At 42.0% G+C, this 21941-nt stretch overlaps 1 long non-coding RNA gene across 1 annotated transcript in view; it reads right to left on the reverse strand.

Annotated features, from left to right (window-relative positions):
• Positions 1–16804: 16804 nt before the first annotated feature.
• Positions 16805–21941, reverse strand: part of LOC125640707 (uncharacterized) — a 62448-nt gene continuing 57311 nt past the window's right edge. The window contains exon 4 of the long non-coding RNA XR_007357865.2: positions 16805–21717. This is a non-coding gene — a long non-coding RNA (uncharacterized LOC125640707). The remainder of the gene's footprint in view (positions 21718–21941) is intronic.

Below are 21941 nucleotides of genomic sequence, written 5' to 3' on the forward strand. Positions count from 1 at the left end.
TTTGCTGAGGTCTAAGCGAGTCAGTAAACTGCGCCAGCGCGCCTTTAAACGTCCAAATGCACATTCTACCACCATTCTGCACTTGCTCAGCCTGTAGTTGAACAGCTCCTGACTACTGTCCAGGCTGTCTGTGTACAGCTTCATGAGCCATGGCATTAAGGGGTAGGCTGGGTCCCCAAGGATACATATAGGCATTTCAACGTCCCCAACAGTTATTTTCTGATCTGAGAATAAAGTCCCTTCCTGCAGCTTTTGAAACAGACCAGAGTTCCTGAAGATGCGAGCGTCATGTACCTTTCCTGGCCATCCCACGTTGATGTTGGTGAAACGTCCCTTGTGATGCACCAGAGCTTGCAGCACTATTGAAAAGTACCCCTTGTGGTTTATGTACTCGGCGGCTTGGTGCTCCGGTGCCAAGATAGGGATATGGGTTCCATCTATGGCCCTACCAGTGTTAGAGAATCCCATTGCAGCAAAGCCATCCACTATGACCTGCACATTTCCCAGGGTCACTACCCTTGATATCAGCAGATCTTTGATTGCGTGGGCTACTTGCATCACAGCAGCCCCAACAGTAGATTTGCCCACTCCAAATTGATTCCCAACTGACCGGTAGCTGTCTGGTGTTGCAAGCTTCCACAGGGCTATCGCCACTCGCTTCTCAACTGTGATGGCTGCTCTCATCTTGGTATTCATGCGCTTCAGGGCAGGGGAAAGCAAGTCACAAAGTTCCATGAAAGTGCCCTTACGCATGTGAAAGTTTTGCAGCCACTGGGAATTGTCCCAGGCCTGCAACACTGTGTGGTCCCACCAGTCTGTGCTTGTTTCCCGAGCCCAGAATCGGCGTTCCACAGCATGAACCTGCCCCATTAGCACCATGATACATGCATTGGCAGGGCCCATGCTTTCAGAGAAATCTGTGTCCCATGTCCTGATCAATCACGTGACTGCGCTGACGTTGCCTCCTCGCCCGGTATCGCTCTGTCAGGTTCTGGTGCTGCATATACTGCTGGATAATGCGTGAGGTATTTAATGTGCTCCTAATTGCCAAAGTGAGCTGAGCGGCCTCCATGCTTGCCTTGGTATGGCATCCGCAAAGAAAAAAGGCGCGGAACGATTGTCTGCTGTTGCTCTGACAGAGGGAGGGGCGACTGATGACATGGCTTACAGGGTTGGCTTCAGGGAGCTAAAATCAACAAAGGGGGTGGCTTTACATCAAGGAGTATTTCAGGCAGGACTTCATGGAGGGTTCCAATAAGAAATGGTGCACCTAAGTAGTTGTTCTTATTGGAACAAGCAGGTTAGTCTGGCCTCTGATTGATACATGGCTAGATTTACCTCGCTGCACCTTCTCTGTGAGTGACTGCAGTGTGACCTAGAGGAATGAGTCCCCTAGACGGGGGGGCGGGGGGAAGCAAATGAGTACAAAACAAATCTGGTCTATTTCTTGTTTTGATCCACTCCATCAATTTTCCACATCTTTGGCTGGCAGCAGGCGGTGCAGAAGGACTGCAAGCCATCCACATCTCATGGCTGCCTGGCAGAAGATGATGCAATAGGACTGCTAGCAATCCGTATTGCCTGCCTGCTCACCATAAGACGGTTCAATAGGACTGACTGCAGGACTAAAGAGAATGACCTGGTCAAGTCACTCCAAATTTAGTCCCTGCGCCCATGTCTGCCCAGGCGCTCCTGGCTGAGATGGCCAGGAGCACCTCGGACATGACGATGACGGCTACCAGTCATATTGCACCGTCTGCTTCCACAAGGCAATGGGTTGCTGCTACTGTGTAGCAATGCAGTACCGCGTCTGCCAGCACCCAGGAGACATAGGGTGATGGTTACCTGAGCGGGCTCCATGCTTGCCGTGGTATGGCATCTGCACAGGTAACTCAGGAAAAAAGGCGCGAAACGATTGTCTGCCCTTGCTTTCACGGAGGGAGGGAGGGAACGGGGGCCTGACGATATGTACCCGGAACCACCCGCGACAATGTTTTAACCCCATCAGGCATTGGGATCTGAACCCAGAATTCCAATGGGCAGCGGAGACTGCGGGAACTGTGGGAGCTCCGGAAGTCGACTCTAGCCTCGGTACTGTGGAAGCACTCCGCCGAGTCAATGCACTTAATGCACTTAGAGCATTTTCTGTGGGGACACACACACTCGAATATATAAAACCGATTTCTAAAAAACCGACTTCTATAAATTCGACCTTATTCCGTAGTGTAGACATACCCTTAGAAGCCATTGATATCAATGGGAGCAGGCACTGGATGTAACATCAGAACTAGGGGGTGGGAAGTGGCGTGACTTGATTTTAGTGACATCAGCCTGTGGCATTCAGACTTTTCTCACACTCTGTACATTAAGCTACATTGCATTCAGTGTTCCCATTTTTCACTTTTGACTGTTTTTGAGGTAAATCATCTATTACCATTTTATGGAGTAGCACAAGAAATTGAAAACAAAATGAGTTATCCCACATTTTTTAACTTACTTTAAAACCGCCCCACCAACACTGGCCTGTCTTTAACCTCTGGTAACCCTGACATTCTTTGCACTAAAGTGTCTGATATTAAAGCAGATTGCTTTCATGCCTACATAAGTAATATCATATGCTTCACATCAGCCTAGGCTCAGGCTAACTGAATTCCCACTGTATTATTGCCTGTGAAAGAACACTCCATGCATACTAATAATTGCCTATCTGAACCAGCTTGCCTTTCAACTTCTTGAAAAGGATTTTTATTACTCTGGTTGTATGGCTATGGCATAGGAGCCTAGTTTAACACATGGTGGTAACGTTTTAGTGTGTCAGCAGTTTGCCAATCTGTATGAGAAATGCAGAGAAACCTTTAACAACCGATAAAAAGTTATGTTCACTGAAGAAACAACCACTCTCCCAGCCAACCCCAAGATCATGCCTGAGCTTAGTATCCTGAAAATGCGTTTAAGAGGAATTTTTTAAAAATTGCTGTTCTTATGTATAAGCAATGTGTTTGGATCTCTTTTGAAATTTTAGGCAACAGTTATTAAAGGGAGATCCACCAGAAGTATGGACTTTTTTGGCAATTGAACGTATCTTAATATGGATATGATTTATTGTGAATGTCAGGAGGTTCATATTTTTGCAAGGGAGTTCTTTTCAATAACAATAGTATTTCTTTTTGATCCTTTATCCTGTAGCAAGTGTTGACTTCAGATCTTCCTCTTTTCTGGCTTGCTTTGTTACTTCTCTTCTTGGGCCGGATTCTCATTTACACTGGGTCAATCCAAGTAAGTCCACTAAAATCAGTGGAGCTACTCTAGATTGCCACCAGTGTAAATGAGAGCAGACTCCCGCCCTTTGTGATCTTTCCACGAGCCTTTTTATCTTTTACACTGGAGTGTCTTATGTGTCCCTTATATGGCCTTATAACCCCTCTGTTTGATGAGGCTCTACAGGTATGTCTACACAGCCCCTGGAGCGAATCTCAGAACCCAGGCTACAGAGTTGGGTTTGCAGGACTCGTGCTACAGTGCTCAGAATAGCTATGTAGATGATGCAGCTCAGTCTCGAGCTGGGTTCTGAAGCCCACTTGCCTCTCTACCTTTAGAGCTGAGCTCCAGCCCAAGCTGCAGTGTCTACACAGCTATTTTTAGTCTGGTAGCCTGACCCCCGTGAGCCTGAGTCTGTTAACTTGGGCTCTGACATTCATTGCTGCCGACTGCTGCTTGCTGGGTAAATGTACCCTAAGTGGTTGCCAACACCCCAAAACCAACAGAAATCTCTTAGGAGCACCTCCTTGCATTGCACAGCGAAATGAGGCACTTCCTCAAATCTCGGATAACAGCAGAATGTAACAGATTGAGGCCACTTTTAAAAACATTTTTATTAGCTAAACGAGGATGAACAGCTGTATTTATCCATTTGTATTGTCACAGAAATGTTGACCATTTGGGTCAATATGTCTTAGTAAAACTCTTCTCAGCTAACACATAAACTTTCATAAATTGCTAACATTTAGGGCTCATCTTTATTTCTCTTGTTCCCAAAGGGCTTGAGCCAAAACCCATTGAAGTCAATGGAAAGATTCCCATTGGCTTCAGTGGGCTGTGGATCAGGCCCAAGGAGACTAGAGCTGAGTGAGGTTGAATAGCAAGTGGAAATGGAAAGAAGATGGAAGAATGGGGTGGGGGGAAGTAAGTTTTGTTATATATATCTTCAGTGCTGCCTGGCATTGTGTGCTGAGAATAACTGAGGGAGCTGACCTCTCATCAAGTGTCTAATGTGTATCTTTTATGAGACAGCCAAGGGTCTCTAGAGTCTGTGTGTACTTTCCCTGATTGTTTAATTAATGTTACATTAAAACAACCTGCTTATCCATTAATCATTGAATGGAAAGAATGGCCAATGTGGGCCAAATGCTGCCCCTAGCATTCTCCAGTCTAGTCTATGGTTACCCTCATCCCTGATGTGAAAGTGCAGTCCAGCAAGATTATATCCCCTGCCATGCAAAGCTCCATCTTAATCCAAATTGCAGTTAGCATAAAATGTCTCTGTTATCAGGAGTTTCCTATGGGCAGCAGAGTTGGTGCATTGGGAGGGCTTTTCATTGTTTTCTGAAGCATGAAGTACTAGCCCGTGCTTGTGACAGAATACCAGGCTTGGTTGACAAATATCTGGTCTGATATTATTGCAAGTAGTTTTTGTTGCAGTGGCCATTTGGAAAGCTGGCAGCCTTCAGAAAGAAAGACTGTAGATGACTAAACTAGATGCTCATCACATAGCGCTTTAAAAAGGAAAAAGCACTCCTTTTTTAAAAAATATTGTTTCCCTCGACAGTGGCCAAATGCTAAGGGTTCTTCATTCCGGTATGTTGAAGTTTCTATTGTGTAAATAATCATATGGGCAGAATTTAAGCACTGGCCTTTTTTGAGTTAAGTCCCATTCAGACTGTTATGACTGTGTTTAATCTTTGAAAGACGGGGGTGAGAGGGAAATCTGTTCTTCAGAAAAATCCTCTTTATATAGAAAACTATAGGGTTCTTATCTTTGATCTGAGCAAGCCCAACTGTACCGTGTCAGCAGCATATTAGTGCCAACGCATGTGTTGTACTTTTAAAATGCTGTTTCGACATATGTCATTGGATCTGTGTCTCTACAGGCTTCACAACAACCTGCGCCCTGGTAACTACATGTTGATTGAAGAACCCTTATGAAAAAAAGATATAAATGTTTGTGGTTAAGGTGATAACCCTTTTGTTTTCTCTGTAATCCATCACAGGGCTTGTCAGCCCCGACAGCTCGAGTGGATTTTTTTGAACACCTCTTTATCTGACAGCTTCATGCATCATAAAGCAGCAAATAGAATTAGATCAAAGTCGAAGAGTCACTGTAGGCTTGGTGAGGTATGCAATCCTGTTTGTATCTTTATCCAGGCTCTGACAGTTCATTTTCACTGGCAATAGGGGGAAGGAGGGAGAAGGAGGAAAGTTTCTTTTTTCTTTTAAGAAGGTACAGTAGTGCTGCATTTTTAAATGCACGCTGCTTTCACATATCATTTCCCCTTGACATCTGTGATTCCTTGTGTACTGTAGCACACGATATACATTTTCAGAATGCTCAGCAGCAGCAGCAGTCCCATTCTCAAAGCAACGGCTTAACGAGTGCATGAGGCCATGTACCCATATGCTTTAATAATCCTGACTTTTGTTTCATATCAATGGCAAAGATTGACAGAGCTCACTTTAAACAATGGAATATTGTCCATCTGGTACATGCCAGATTCTATGAATTACTGTGATGGATAACAGGTTTACCAACAGGCTGCCCTAGACTTACCAAGTACAGCCAGCATTCACTTATGAAAGAAACAGCACAAGAAAAAAAAGAATAAAGCCTGTTCTGTCAAACACCTGATGGGACCACAGTGAGGCCAAGGTTTTAAAATAAATTGTTACCTAACATTAGCCACCAACATCCATACTTAAGAATCTACATTTCTATCTGGGTTTCCCATAGGGCTGAATACCCAGCAACTCCCACTGAATAATACAAACAAGAATAAGAATTCATGCCAAGATTTTGAAAAGTGCTGAGATCAGTAGAGTTTGAGAGGGCAGTTCTGTTACTTTGGAAATTCAAGCCAATTGTTTAGATGTCTGAAAATGGATTTAGGAGCCTTACTTTACGTAGCCATTTAAAAACAAAAATCTTTGCCTGAATTCTTATGTTTGTTCATATTATGTTCTAACATGTTATGATAGCATAAAACCAGTAAACTGGTATGATCTCAGAATACAAAAGTCCCATAGAGAGGTATAACTGCGCCCAGTGGATGGCATTTAGGGGCTGCAGAAGGGAGAAATGCCAGCTGCATGGTATGTTCTCCCTGTCCCAGACCATGCAAAAGCCCCTCCATGGGTGCTCCCGGGGGTCTAGGGGATGGGAGCCAAAGTGAGAGGAGTCGCTGTCCCAGGCACTTTCTTCTTTCAAGGCAATGGGTATTGACGTGATTATTCATGCATCAGTTGCTACAGCTCAAAGCAGCAATAATTCAGACTGCTTTTCTGCAACAACTCTATTCAAAGGCGGTTTTGCACAGGAGCTGGTAGGTCGCCAAGTGGAGCTTGGCTCCTACTCTCTTCAGCAGGAGTGATGCTGTTAGATGAGCCAGGGATTGAGGAAACGGCATAGAGGGACAGCAACCCTCGTGCCCTAAGGCGTACAGGCTTTGGAAGCTGTACTTCTACCTCCTCCATAACATCCCAGGTCTGTCCAGCTGGGGAGACTTTAAAGGAAACTCTGAGGCCTGGCCAACACTGCACACTTAGGTCCACATAAGCCGTGTTAGGTCGATTTAATAATGTCTGCGTCTACACACTACCGAGTCCCTTTCCGTCGACCTAAGTGGCCTGTAAAGTCGACTTCTGAACTCCACCTCCGCGAGAGGTGTAGAGCTTGATTCGACATCCAGGGGTCGACACGGGCATAGCATAGACACTGCATTGTGGAGTTCGAATGAATTGGCTTCCGGGAGGTGTCCCACAGTGCTCCGCTGTGACCGCTCTGGAGAACACTTTCAGCTCCACTGCACGTCAGCCAGGTACACAGGAAAAAGCCGCGCTCCCCTGTTAAAGCCCCGGGAACTTCTGAATTTTCATTTCCTGTTTGATCATCATGGAGAGTTCGCCAGCACAGGTGATAGTGGAGACTCAAAGCCACAAATGCGCTCCAACACAGAGTACCCGGGAAGTGATGGATCTTATTGCTGTGTGGGGAGAAGAGTCTGTGCAGGCAGACCTCCAATCCAGCAGAAGAAACGCTGACATCTATGCCAAGATTGCACGGGGCATGGGGAAGAAGGGCTACATCAGGGACACGCAGCTGTGCTGCGTGAAAATAAAGGAGCTTTGGCAAGTGTACCAGAAGACAAGGGAAGTGAACAGCCATTCTGGTTCTACTCCACAGATATGCAGCTTTTATGAGGAGCTGCATGTGATTCTTGGCAGTGACCCCACCACTACCCCAGAACGCTCCTTGGATACCTCCCAGGAGCCCCGGGCCACCTCAAGCAACAACAAGGAGGACATTGTTGATGAGGAAGAGGAGGAGGAGGAGGAGATTGTGAGGCAGGCAAGCGGAGGATCCATTCTCCCCACAGCCAAGAACAGTTTTTAACCCTGGAGCCCGTCCCTTCACAGGACCAGTTGGCAGCAGAGCGTTATGCCGGGGAAGGCACCTCTGGTGAGTCCACATTTCCAATCAAACTATAGGGGTAACATGCTGTTATTTTTTATGTTTAATCTGAACAAAAAAGTAGGTGTAGTGGGTATCGGTGGCCACTAGGCCCAAAGCCCTGTGAGGTGGTATCTGAATAAGAGACAGAGGCCATTGCTTAGGTCTATCTATAATGCTGAATTGAACTGCAAGAAGGGCAAAATATGGGCCACGCCAAACTCTTCCCACTGGTTGAACAAAGATATAGCTGTCTGGGCCAACAGTAATTGGCTGAGACATAACTGTATGCCCAACCCCATTTTAACTTTGTGAAGAGCTGGAATCTACCTTACACAGCTGAAAATCACACATACTGCCATAGCACTCTGGAGACTGTGACAAACACTAGCTATTGTTTCCTAGGGAGCTCTTTGGTATGGGGAAAACCACAGTGGGGGTGGGGGGCACTGAACAGGAGGTGAGCATTGCAATAGAGCAAAGACTACTGATTCATGTGACAGTGGAGAGGCTGACAGCAGGGTAGAGAGCATGGAGAAAGGCTGGGGCTATTTGCACAGTCAGGCCTTTTGAAGGAAATGAGAAAGCATCCATGCTCGGGGAGGAGATGAGTATTGCCAACAGTGGGGGGTCAGAAAGGGCTGGGCTGCAAGCTTCCAGGGGTACAGTTGGAGGCTGCAGGGGTTAGGGTAGAGGTGTTAGATAAGGGACTGAAGATTGTGTCACTGGCCACGTACAGCAAGGTCTGTGCTCTGCAGACTCTGAGATGACCTCTTCGAGACAATGATAGGGCTGGAAGGCGGATGAGGCCTGGTGTCTCAGAACCAGGGGCATGGAACCCATCCAGTATGTCCTTTCTGTTTCTATATAGACAATCAAGCTATCTACCAGTGAGAACTTTTGCCACCTACGTACCATCCCTTCTACTCCACTGACTCAGTTCAACCAACAGGATTGCAGCACACAAATCAACTGAAAAGGAACAGTGATGAATGGTTGAGTTACTTCTGATGTCACAGTGACATTACTTTAGAATTGCCATTGGGCTGGTCCTGACTGAAATCATAACAATTATAGATAATTGTTAATAATTTTGATTAATTGCAACCTCATTTCTTCTAGTGTGCATATTACTTGAATGTTAACTATATGGAAAGTTTGAAATTATTAATTTGTTAGTTAGAGGGACCCAAAAAAACATGACACTCAAAATGGTTATTTCTTAAAATTTATTTAAAAGATTGATTTTTAATTAATCTTAACTTATAAACTGATTAACAGATGTATCCAAAATTCTTCAGAAAATTCAGTAATGACTCACAGATTTTGTGCGGCAAGTTTGAGGAGCTACAGCATTCTCCACGCAAAACAAAGTAGTTCAATCCTTGTTTTAACTGAAAAACTGAACCCAGCCTTAACCTTGGAGTCACTACCAGCACCTCTATTTTACATACATTCTCAGACAAAAACTATATTAAATTCAAATTAAGATTGAGAGTACATATCCAAAAATTAGAGGTAAAAACATTACAAGCATGTGTTATCCCCAGAAAATTAAGAGTTAAGGTTAAACTTAAAAGAAATCCAAACATGTTAAGGCCTACAAATGTGTAGTTAAAACACCCAAACAACTTTAACCTAGGTCACTTTCAAAAATGGGACCAACACCAACTAAATCATCCCAGCCAGGGCTTTATCAAGCCAGGCCTTAAAAACCTCTAAGGAAGGAGATTCCACCACCTCCCTAGGTATCCCATTCCATGCTTCACCACCCTCCTTGTGAAACAGTTTTTCCTTATATCCAACCTAGACCTCCCCCACTGCAACTTGAGACCATTGTTTCTTGTTCTGTTGTCTGCCACCACTGAGAACAGCCGAGCTCCATCCTCTTTGGAACGCCCCTTCAGGTAGTTGAAGCCATGTGCCCCAGCCCCCTAACCATTTTCATTGCCCTCCGCTGGACTCTCTCCAGTTTGTCCACATCCTTTCTGTAGTGGGGGGCCCAAAACTGGACACAATACTCCAGATGTGGCCTCACCAGTGCCGAATAGAGGGGAACGATCACGTCCCTCGATTTGCTGGCAATGCTCTTACATCACTTAGGTGCTTTTGAAAATTTTGCCCTCAGCTTGTAACTATGGCGGCACAACTGGTACAATCGTTAGGTGTGTGTGTAAATGAAAATATTTTAAAAAAATCATTATTTTCAGTTATTTTGAATATATAGCCCTACATTTCGGTAATAAGTTGACAGTGGAAATATGTGAGAATTACATAGGAAAAAATGAAAATAAATACAATCTTTCTACTATTTTAAACATTTGTTTTCTTCTATTATAACTATGTTAAAATGTAAGTCTTTCTGTGATTCTTTTACCCACTGCCAAATCTCTTTTAACTTTTATGTATTCTTTAAAAACCAAAGGGTATATTCTCTTCTCAATGCAAAGCAATTTACTTGTGAAACTCCCTGTGTATTGAGGTGATAATATGCCCCTTAATTGGGAGCTCTTTAATGCTCCTTATCTGGCTTTTTAATAGAAAAGTTACAAGCAGTCTGGCTGTGCATGAAGCAGTATTAAAATCAGCAGCCAGGACACTAGGTTTTGTTTCTTTAAGGGGTTTTTTTATTTGCTAAAATCTGTGGCAGGTTTCAGACCCTATATTGGGCCACTTTTAACTTTCACTTTGCATTATCAGAATAAAATTGAGAGCATTAAAATGCTCCTAATTCTCAAATAAATAGGGTAGTTGATAGCATCCTTGCTGCATGTATCATTATCCAATCTAAATGGAAACAAGTGCCCTACCCTGCAAATACCATGAGAGTATCTTTACCCTATGAGTTCAACAAGACTACTCATGTGAGTAAAAATACTCTCATGCATGTATGCAAGCCTTATAAGCAAACGAGAAAACATACAAGTTTGGAACTTTAATGGATCTGATCTTACCCTAGCTCCCAGAAGTAAAGTTTTGCAGAGGTAATGGCCCAGAAACATACAGTGAAAATTCATCCCTGGTGTAAATCCAGCAGTGAGTTCAAGCAGGGCTCTGTTTGTCTGACAGTATTTATGTCTAACTTAGACACTTACACTTCATAGAATCATAGAATATCAGGGTTGGAAGGGACCTCAGGAGGTCATCTAGTCCAACCCCCTGCTCAAGGCAGGACCGATCCCCAACTAAATCATCCCAGCCAGGGCTTTGTCAAGCTGGGCCTTAAAAATCTCTAAGGATGCAGATTCCACCACCTCCCTAGGTAACCCATTCCAGTGCTTTCACTATTAGTGAAATAGTGTTTCCTAATATTCAAGCTAGACCTCCCCCACTGCAACTTGAGACCATTGCTCCTTGTTCTGTCATCTGCCACCACTGAGAACAGCATAGCTCCATCCTCTTTGGAACCCCCCTTCAGGTAGTTGAAGGCTGCTATCAACCCCCCCTCATTTTTCTCTTCTGCAAACTAAATAACCCCAGTTCCCTCAGCCTCTACTTGTAAGTCATGTGCCCTAGCCCCCTAATCATTTTCATTGCCCTCCACTGGACTCTCTCCAATTTGTCCACATCCCTTCTGTAGTGGGGGGACAAAACTGGATGCAACACTCCAGGTGTGGCCTCACCAGTGCCGAATAGAGGGGAATAATCACTTCCTCCAATCTGCTGGCAATGCTCTTACTAATGCAGCCCAATATGACATTGGCTTCATTGGCAACATGACAATATGACATTGGCAACAAGGGCGCACTCTTGACTCATATCCAGCTTCTCGTCCACTGTAACCCCCAGGTCCTTTTCTGTAGAACTGCTGCCGAGCCATTCGGTCCCTAGTCTGTAGCGGTGCATGGGATTCTTCCTTCCTAAGTGCAGGACTCTGCACTTGTCCTTGTTGAACCTCATCAGATTTCTTTTGGCCCAATCTTCCAATTTGTCTAGGTCACTCTGGACTCTATCTCTACCCTCCAGCGTATCTACCTCTCCCCCCTCTATTCGCATAGTGTCTGGGCATCTCACAGCCACTAATGGATTTATTTCTTTATTTATTTTCACAAGTAGAGCTGGGTGAAATTTTTCAGGCCGTGTCTACACTTACAAGCTTACAGCGGCACAGCTGTACCAATGCTGCGGTAAGAGCCCTCGTGTAGCCGTGTTATGCCGAGGGGAGAGCGCTCTCCCATCGATATAATAACACCAGCTCAATGAGCGGCAGTCGCTATATCAGCGGCAGAGCGTCTCCTGCTGACACAGTGCTGTGCACACAAGCGCTTATGCCAGCAAAACGTATGTCGCTCGGCTGTTTGTTTCTTTCACACCCCTGAACAAAAGAAGTTTTGCCAATATAAGTGCTAGTGTACACCTGGCCTCAGACAAACCTTTTTTTGGCCAAAAAATGCTGGTTTGGGCTGACTGAAAGGAGTTTGTGAATTCAAATCAAATTCAATAAATTGTTTCAGTTGAAGACAAAACAAAACAATTCTGAAAAAACGGAAACATTTTGTTTTATCATTTTCTAAATGAACTGCTTGATTTTTTTTATTCAGAATGACTTTTTGTTTTGAATTTATTTAACATAAAGGTTTAAAAACTCAGAAATGAAACAAACATTTTGGGTTGAATTAAACATGTTGTTTGACACAAAATGCTTTCTTTTTAACTTTGGGTTCACCAAAAAACTTTTAAAAAATAGTTTTGGGGCAACCTGAAATAATTTTTTAAAAATAATTTCAGTTCAGCCAGCAAACCAAAAAAACCCCCACAACAACAACCCCTCCTGTTATTTGCACAGCTCTACTCACAATACCCCTGTGAGTGCCACTACCCCTATGAGGTGCTATTATCCCTAACTTACAGACAGAAAACTGAGGCACACAAAAAACGTGATTTGCCCCAGGTTACACAGGAAGCCTTTGACAGACAGGGCTGATTCTAGTGACAGGTGACCAGGGCGGTTACGCTGGGTGCCAACTTCCAGGGAGCACTATACATAGCTTGGCTTTTTTCCCCCTCTGCTCTGGTTGACTGGCTGTTTTTGCTCTGCTGATTGGCTGGCCTTTTTTTATTTGCTTGGCTGCTCAGGGTATGTGTGTGAAGTGGGTGCACTGCAAATGTTTTCTACCCTGATCAGCAAAATAGCTTGGTCCACTCTTGGTGACACAGTTGGCAATTCAACCCCAATCTCCGACATCCCAGGCTCCTATAGGACCATCCTTTCTCTCCACAGGTCTTGCCTTCCTTTTACCTTTCTGACAAAAACAAATTACTGCAAAGGAGAAAAGAATTGTATTAATTTTTTTCTCCTACTTGCTTTTCCTCGCTGCACATGTCTGCCTGTCCTCTTTGCTGAAAAGCTGGCAACAAGGAAGCTACATACAGAGTCACTTGTTGGGGTGCTTTGTGTGATGTGGGAACTGTGCTTAGACGGCTACTCAATTTACAAAATCTTTACAGCCATCAGATGGTAGCAACTTTCAGTTGCTTCTGATCTGGGCTGGCACTTAACTAGTGTCCTAGATGTGAAAGGCTCTGTACCCTTACTAAATAACCCTTTACTTGTATTCTCTATTTAAAATACATCAGATGGTTTTTCTGATACTGTTTTTCTCTTCTGTTGAAATATGAAAGCTAAAAGTGATGCAGCTGAACATGCACAGACTGAAAGCTCCCAAGGGGCCAACCCAGGGGTGGGGTGGATTGCAGGGAGTTTTTCAGAATAGGGATGGACCGGGGAAGGCATAGCAAGAGCTGCCAAGCCTGGAAAACTGAAATCTAGAGAATCTTAAGATCTTCTAGCCTGTGGCGTAGTTGAAAAACCTCATTTAACTGTTGGAAAAATAGGAACATTTGAGCTTTTTCTTGCTACTCATTTATGGTAAGGGACAGAGCTATACTCTAAATTATGTGACCAGACAGGTAATGTTAGATCTGTGTTTTCTGCGAGAATTTAACTGTGAGGATGATATTCCCATAAAGGACACCACAGGCCATTTAGTTAATAGATTTTAACGGTAACTAAGTAGCCAAAGTTAGCTTTTCATATAAATTAACTCCACATTTATTATTTCATGAATTTTTGAAAAAGCAAATAGGTTTTCTCAAACATACAGTATATATTGTCTTTCAGTACAGCTTCAAACTGAAATTTATCTCTTGGTAAATGCAAACTAAATGAATAGTGCAGAACTAATACATTTTGTGCCAAGAAAATGAATGGGTGCAACACTAGACGCTTAAGAGTGTCACTAATTATTCCCGTGATTTGTGGCATCCATTCTCAGTTAAGATATGGAGGCCACAACAGGGAAAATCTTTCACAATCTGGCTCGGAAAGAAAATAGAAAAGAACTTAGCACGCCCACAAGCACATCTGACCCTCTTAACATCAGTATTCCCAGAATGCTAGTCCAGCTCACAGCTATATTGTAGTAGTTCTAGTGTCTGAGTTTTGGGAACAAACCGGAAGGCTTGGGTGTTCCTCTGTGTGAACTGAGTTTTTTTCGGTGTGTTTTGCAAGCCAGAATTGTGGAAGGCTTGTCCTACTTTTAGCCTCCATACTTGACTCCATACCCAGAGCTTTTTTTAGCAGGCAGTAAATTGTTTCCAGCCACACTGCTCTTGATTCAGCATACTATGAATGCAGATTCTCAATCGTGCAAACTGACTTTTTGGGGCTTCCATGGTCTTGCACAGAAGTGGGTCCTAAATCTCCCCTCCCCTCTTTCTTTGGGTACCATTGGCCAATAATTCGAGTTGAAACAAGGAAGAAGGAAGCAGAGAAAGGAAGAAAAGGTATAAAGGGAAACAGCTGTCTTGGCTAGCGGTGGGTTTTTTTTAAACTTCAGTTATTACTGACAAGCACAGAAGATTTCTTCCATTGACCTAGTTACCACCTCTCGGAGATGTGGATTACCTCAGTGATGGTATCAGGAGTCCGGGCTTGCAGCAGAGTTAGTTTCTAGGCAGGCTCATCAGGACAGGCTGCCTGATTGGCTACCTCACCTGATTGGCTGGAGTAGGCCGGCTCTTAAGCCACAAGGTGCAGTAGCTCACTGGCTGCTCAACACTCATGCCCACCACTGTGCCTACTCCTGCGTTACCTTGTTCCTGCTGCTCCTGCCTTTCACCCAACCTTGCCTCTGTCCTGCCCCTGCCTTGAACCCCTCCTTGCCTGATACCCCGCTTGCTCCAGTACCTGACCTCCAGCTTGGCCTGTGGCTCAGGCTTCTGACTCTGAGTCTGAGCCTCAGCTCTGGTATCTAGTTCCCGACCTCCAGCTTAAACCTTGGCTTCGGCTTCTGACTACTGACTCCAGCTCTGACCATAATCTTTAGTTCTTGATGCTTGGTCCCACCACTAGGTCTGATGCCTGCTCCAACCACTAGATGAAACCACCCTTGTTTCGGTCACCTGACAGTCAGAGAACCCCATTCCACTGTATCTACACTAAGGCCCTAGAGCGCCACAGCTGCCGTGCTGTAACTGAGCTGCTGTAGCGTAGACATGGCCTTTTGTAAGGGTTGTCAGAGATCTGGCTGTAAAGTATCAACACAGAAAGAGGAAGCGAGTTTTGTATTCTGAAAGCTCTTATTTTGGAATGCGTCAAGATCGAGTGAGAGCAATTTGGTTGAGGGAAAACTACAGCATTATGATTCATTTGGATTCAGCCTTGCCAATCAGAAAACCTCTCTCTTGTAAACACCAACCTCTTAATTAGACTATCTTGCCTTTTTGTTTTCTAGCATCAACAAAAATGGATACATTAGTGCCATCCAAAGCTGCCTTAGGAGGATTAGCTAAAGGAAACTGCATATTGAACTTCACCTTTTAATTAACTTTTAATGAATTGCTCTCACAGCAGAAAGCAGTCACAGAGGGACTCCAAGATGCAGGAGTTACCTAAGGTCTAGAGTGGGTTTTTTTAGAAAAAAATATTGATCTAATTGCTTCACCTATATTTCAGTTACATATTGTTTGTGCTGTGAAGTCATCATGGGATAATGAAAAGAAGATGAGCTAAAGAAAGTTAGATGTGTAACTAATTATATAAACATGTCATCTTTGTTTTTTGTCAGTTTCTGTTACTGAAAACCATATTTTCCTTATTTAGTGTTACCTTTGTGCCTTTATTTTAAACCAGAAGAGAACCAGGAGGAGAGAGAGGGTTGGCTGTAATGCCCTTGACTGTTGGGAGTCTAGCTTGTCTATCTCTGCAATGATTGGATTCCATGAATAAATCTGGATTGAGGTGAGGATCTCCAGCATGGCAGGTAATCACACTTGGCATTCGCTGTCAGGAAGACAACTTTGGTACTGAGTCTAGAGATCATTAGAAATGAAACATCAAATGCTTGAAAACAAATGAAGGCTTAATCTTCAATGAAAGAGAACATCAGCAAAATGTGGCTTTCATGGTTTTGGTTACCTGACATGCTGGGAACTGGCAGCTCTACCTGGATTGTATTTCCTTTCTCTAGTCCCTGTGACATTCTGGAGTTGAAGTATAAAGCAATTAATCTGGTCCACTGCATAAGGAACAAATAGACCTAACTGGGCCAAATTTGGCTCTTGGGTGTGTGTATGCAGCTTCACTTGAAATTAGTGGGAGACACACATGTATGTCAGAGGCAGAGTTTGGTCCATTTCTGATAATTTAAGGGTGCTGGTAAACATTAGCAATAGGACATATGATGTGGCTTTAAGACGCTCCCTGGAGGATTTGGGTTCCCTAAATTATAAAATGTTTTTGCTGGCTTGTGACACATATAATACTGCTCTGTGCTACTTAGCAAGGATTGGTATTTGTTTTCTTTATATCAGTACCCTGAACTTCCAGAAAATAAGTATACCTCAGCCTGGTTAATCAGAAATATATAATAATTATTAGAGTTGCTTGAATGCAGAAAACGACTATGTTCATGAACAGTCATTCCGATTCCAAGGGAATGTTCACTTTATTATGTTTATGCCCCTTTCTATATATGGTTTGTAAACATTTGCACACACACTTTCACCCCCACACAGTGGCTGTTCTTAATACAAACAACAGTATTCATAGCCACAACAAAGGCATTTGTGTACAAGCTGAAGTAGTAATGATTTTTTATTCAATGTTCAACTTTCAGCATTTGTCATTCTCCTGTTTACAAAGTTTCAGTCATCCAAACAGGGAGCAAAAACAATACCAGATGGCTGGTCATACACCACTAATAACTAATAGCGAGTAGTCTATGTGAGAAGTTCACAGTCCTAGGGTAAAAGTTATTCATTATCCAATACATATTTGCAAGAATGAATATGTTCAGAGAAGACAAGATTGCTCTTCAACAAGTCACAAACAGAGAAAAGTGCTATATTTGCCAGATAATTGATCCTCAATAAATAATTCATCCAGCTCTGGTAACAATTATTTATTATTTATAATATACATACTGACATAGGTGTACATGGAGTTTCAATACATATAATTAAAATAATTTGCATTAACTTATCAGATTTATGGGATGAGCAAAAACAGATATTTCATTTCTGTTAAAATATCATAATGATCTTTGCAATAATTAAAATAATTTTGCATTTACTTATCAGAGTTATGGGATGAGCAAAAATAGATATTTCATTTCTGTTAAAATATCATAATGATCTTTGCAAAACACAGTACAATTGAAATTGTTTATCCACAATCTGAGATGAGTTCACAGCAGTTTGTTATATGTAAAACAGATTTTTTTTTTAAATGTATCCCTGATCACTTCTTAAATTTCAAATCTGACTTTCTGACTCCCTTAATTCAGTTCAAGCAGGGTCAGACAAACTGATAGTTCATATTTTCTTGGGTTATATATTTGATAATAGCGATATGATAAATAATGATATACACATATATACAGTTCAATAATTTATAACTTCTTACTTTTGTGATCTCAGACTACTACAGCTCATAAAATAGGGAACAAAATGTATAATCTCAAAAGGGAAGGTTAATAACAATTAAAATTTAGAATAGTGGAAAGCAAACGTAAAGATGGCCATGAGGAAATTCAAGAACTTCAGACACTTTTGTTTAACACAAAGTACAATCGTTGAAAATAATGTCAACAATTAATACACCCAGGGCTTTCCCCAGGGGGAGCCCATCACTTAATCCAGTGGCTCCTACAGTTTTTGTATAAACATTTAGAATTTTTTTTCTAAAAAATCTGAGTCTCATTTGCTAAAGAGGCAACATAAACACTGAATTGAAAAATGTCCTGGAATTTGCTCCCTATTCATAGGCTAAATTGTGCAATGAGAGGAGCTCTGTGTAGCTCAGGAAAAGTATGCATATTATCTGTTCTCAGGGCTCAGTCTGTGTTTCACCCCCAAAAAAGCATGTGCTCAGAGTACTCTGTCTAGCAGATCAATTACATATTGTTTCCCATGCTTTGCTAGGGTGTGTCTCCAGAATTAATCAGAAAAAGAAGTGCAGTTCATATGTAAATACTGTGAACCATGTTATGCGTTCCACCAAGTGTGCAATCACTATTATTCCTAGTACAAATTAGAGCTAACACAGGCCCCGACTCAGCAAAGCACTTAAGCATGTGCTTTGCTTTAAGAATGGCTGGAGTCACACTGAAGTCAATGGGACTACTTGTGTGCTTAACAATCTTGGTTGAATCAGAGTTTTAGCAATAACATGCACACCCTAGAACTGGTCATAACATTTTTAGTCAAACTTTTTTTTAGACAAAAAAATGGCTTTTTGATTAAATGGAAATTTTCATGAATAGAAAATGTTTGTGTTTTTGTCAAAAAAAAATGAAACATGTTTTTCTCATTTTTCAACTGGAAAATTGTTGGTTTTTGGACAACCCCCAACAATTTGCAAACAATTCAACAAAAATAAAAAAAAATGTTTTGGTCAAAAATAGTTTGGGGAAATTAAGATAATTTCCTGAGCAGCTCTAGTGCTCACCATTTACCTCACGTGTGTCATTTTCAGTGGTCTCTGTACATTCCTCAAGACATTCTTACCTGTATATAACAGAATTCAGCTCTGCAGACCTGGGGGATTCTAAAAGATGACTTTATAGGATTGTTGAGGCAAACCACCACATGCAGTTCTTGTGCGGGCTCAACTGGCTAAAAGATTGGAGACACAGCTTGTGGGAGGTTTGCTTTAGCCTACTGCTAAAGGAATTATGGTGGGACTGGGTATTGGGACCTATAAATCACTGAGCACCTGATTGTGCAAACCTTACTCACGCTGGTAAGTGCTAAGTAGTGTGCTCACCAAGGGCTCAGCACTACCACAAAGTCCAGCCCAAGGCTGGGGCAGAATTCTATCCTGAGTGCCCCAGAAATCAGGGGGAGCTTGCCCTTTGCTGCACTCCTTCAGGAGATTCAACTTCCCCCACCACTGTGCCCGCTGGTATAGAAGGCTGATGGGGCCATGTTTACTGTGTGTATGTTGTTCCTTATTTTGGTCTGAAAATGGTGTTTCTGAGTTTTAAAATAATTCTCCTTGCTTACTTGCAGTTGTTCCTAATATATATAAATACATTCATCTTTTATTTCCTTTAGCCTAATGAACTGTTAAATATAGTTATAGAGAATATTTATAAAGTAAATAGTTAGCCTGCATTGATATGCTCTCAGATTAGTTCATTACCACTGGTGCAACTTTTCTAAAGTAGATCAGATTTAAATATTTACAATATATAGATTTATTTAGATTTAGATTTTAAATTATAAATATTTAGAACTGATCTACATTAGAAAAATTGCATGGTGGTACTAAACTAATTTTAATTAAATCTAGTTAGACTAGTGAAAATCCATAAAGTATATGCACTTTAACTGATTTAAACTTAACTTAAATATCTTACTAATTTATGATACATCAATAGAAACCCTATTTTGAGGGCATAAGGCCTTGTGCAGCCCTTCAGCCACAGTGACTAACTCATTTACTCACATACTCTAAACAACATAAATTCCATGATGAAAATCATTGTTGGTATTCTTCACCTCTTTATTCTTCATCCCTTAATAGATGGCTCCCAGGAAGGAGTGGGTTTTAAAGACTGTTCAGTGTCCTTAGAATTCTGGGAGTTGGTTCATGAAGGGAATTTTATAGTACTGCCTTTTGAAGAATATGTACTTCCATCAAAAATGTTTATGAAGAGTTGTAAATGCTTATGTTTTGTTAAGAGTAAATGTGACAAGTTTTGGCATGGCCCTTGCTCACGTGATTTCAGTCATACAGAGATCTGATGATGGGAGGATGGATGGAAGGCCATCTGCTTGTCATTGAGACACTAGTGATTCATGGCTTTCATGTACCCTGTTCAAAAGGCTTATTTTTCCTTTGACTGTTTGTTGGGAATGTCACTCAGAATAATGGTTACTTTTCTACTGGGAATGCCCCAAAAGTGTGCCCCATTTTACACCATGGTGTTTACCCTTCTTTGTGTGCTTTGTGCGCTTTGAATTCACTTCATTTTGTAAATCATTATTTATCATGGGAGATCCTTCCTCCTTTAACAAAGTAGTGCATATCAGTAAAATCAAAACAATTCTGTGTTACCACCATGTTATTGCATTGTACAGATGGTATTCACCCAGACTGTGTGTTATCAGTTACTGCTACTGTGCGTGAGTGAAGTTCATGGTCTAGTTCTAATGGATGCAAATCCCAATCCTTCCATGCCATGAAGGGGCCCAAGGTGTGCTGCATGGTTTGAGGACTGAGGGGAAAAATAGTAAATGATTGTTTGAGGCCATCTTCTGTCCTTTTTGAATAATTCTGAAAAGAAAATAGTTGGAAAGACAAGGACATATGTGTTTTCTCTTGAAGACAAATCATCTAGTGCCTACACAGAGAATTTCTTCAAATCAGTTCATCTTTTATAAACATGACCTTTAAAAGTCTGCCAAGGTTAGTATATTCTAGAATGAGGTGCACAGTAAATGCTGGTCATGCAAATTAAAGCTGCTTAGGGGTAGTTCTTACTCCCACTTTTTATTTTTCCAAGATTTCATTACATATAAATACAACCGCTTGTGCCAGATCTTCTGCTTTCTCCACCCTTTCAGGTTTCGTGTGTTCCCCTTCTCGTGGATGGAATGAATTAGGTGCAGTTTGAGGAAGAAGTCTGATTTCATTTAGTTTGACTATAAATGTCACCTCATTCCACAATTTAATTCTAATGATTTAAGAATTTACAGGGCAAATTCTCCCCTTTGTAGATTATAATTTATTCCCATGTCAACCGAGAACTCGGTAGAGGGGCTTTTGCGCAATTGTGAGGGAAATATAAGAATGCCATGGATGTGGCATTCTGCATCTCTGGACCACCCCATCCAGTTCTCTTCCACTTGAAGAATTAGAAAGGATCATAGATCCCCGTAATATGCAGTATTTGAGAACACTGAAGAGCACATGCTCCTAGGGCCTGATCCAGACTTCTTTGAGGTCAATGAAAATACTTCTATTGACTTCGGTGGCCTTTGGATCAGGCCCTGATAGCACACATAAATGCAGTATACAGTTAAGCCAATATAATGTCATCAGAGATGCACTGTGGCTCTCTGAAACGTGGCATCATTATATGTATCAGTTTATGACAAAATTTCAGCTCCACTTGTACCACATGCTGCCATTCTCAAAAAGGATGGATCTCCAAATTTATATGCCATGAGTCTTTGTGTTGGGAGTACCCCCAAAATGTGCTGTGGTCTGACCGAAAAGTGGGTGAAATAATAAAAATACAAAGCTAAGGCAGATTACACCATCAGAAAAATGCAGATCAGAGGTAAAACAAAATTGAATTAAAGTTACTGCCAACCTGAACTGGAATGACTTGCACACTTCAGCATCCACACATCTGTAGTCATTAGGGAGCTGGCTGGGTGAATGTGTATTTTCTCATCTGTCAACCAATTCAGAGATCGAAATGCAAAATGTAGCACTCAGGAACATTTTATAGATTTGTGACACTCCCCAGAGGACTTTGGGTCTGTAAAGCAATGAGTGGATTAAATGGAGACATAAATATAGTGTTTTCAACTATGACAGATATAAGCCTTCTCTGTTGTTCTTTATGTTATGTAAAGAAAAGCAGCACTTATTTTCTCAAACCAGCACTCTACCTTTTAAAAGAAAAGAAACATCCCTAACTAAATGAATAAACTGAGAAATGTACAAGACAATTCATTTGGAACCACTGGGGTGAATAAAATG

This window comes from Caretta caretta, chromosome 1 (assembly GCF_965140235.1).
Source record: "Caretta caretta isolate rCarCar2 chromosome 1, rCarCar1.hap1, whole genome shotgun sequence".
NCBI classification, from domain to species: domain Eukaryota; kingdom Metazoa; phylum Chordata; order Testudines; family Cheloniidae; genus Caretta; species Caretta caretta.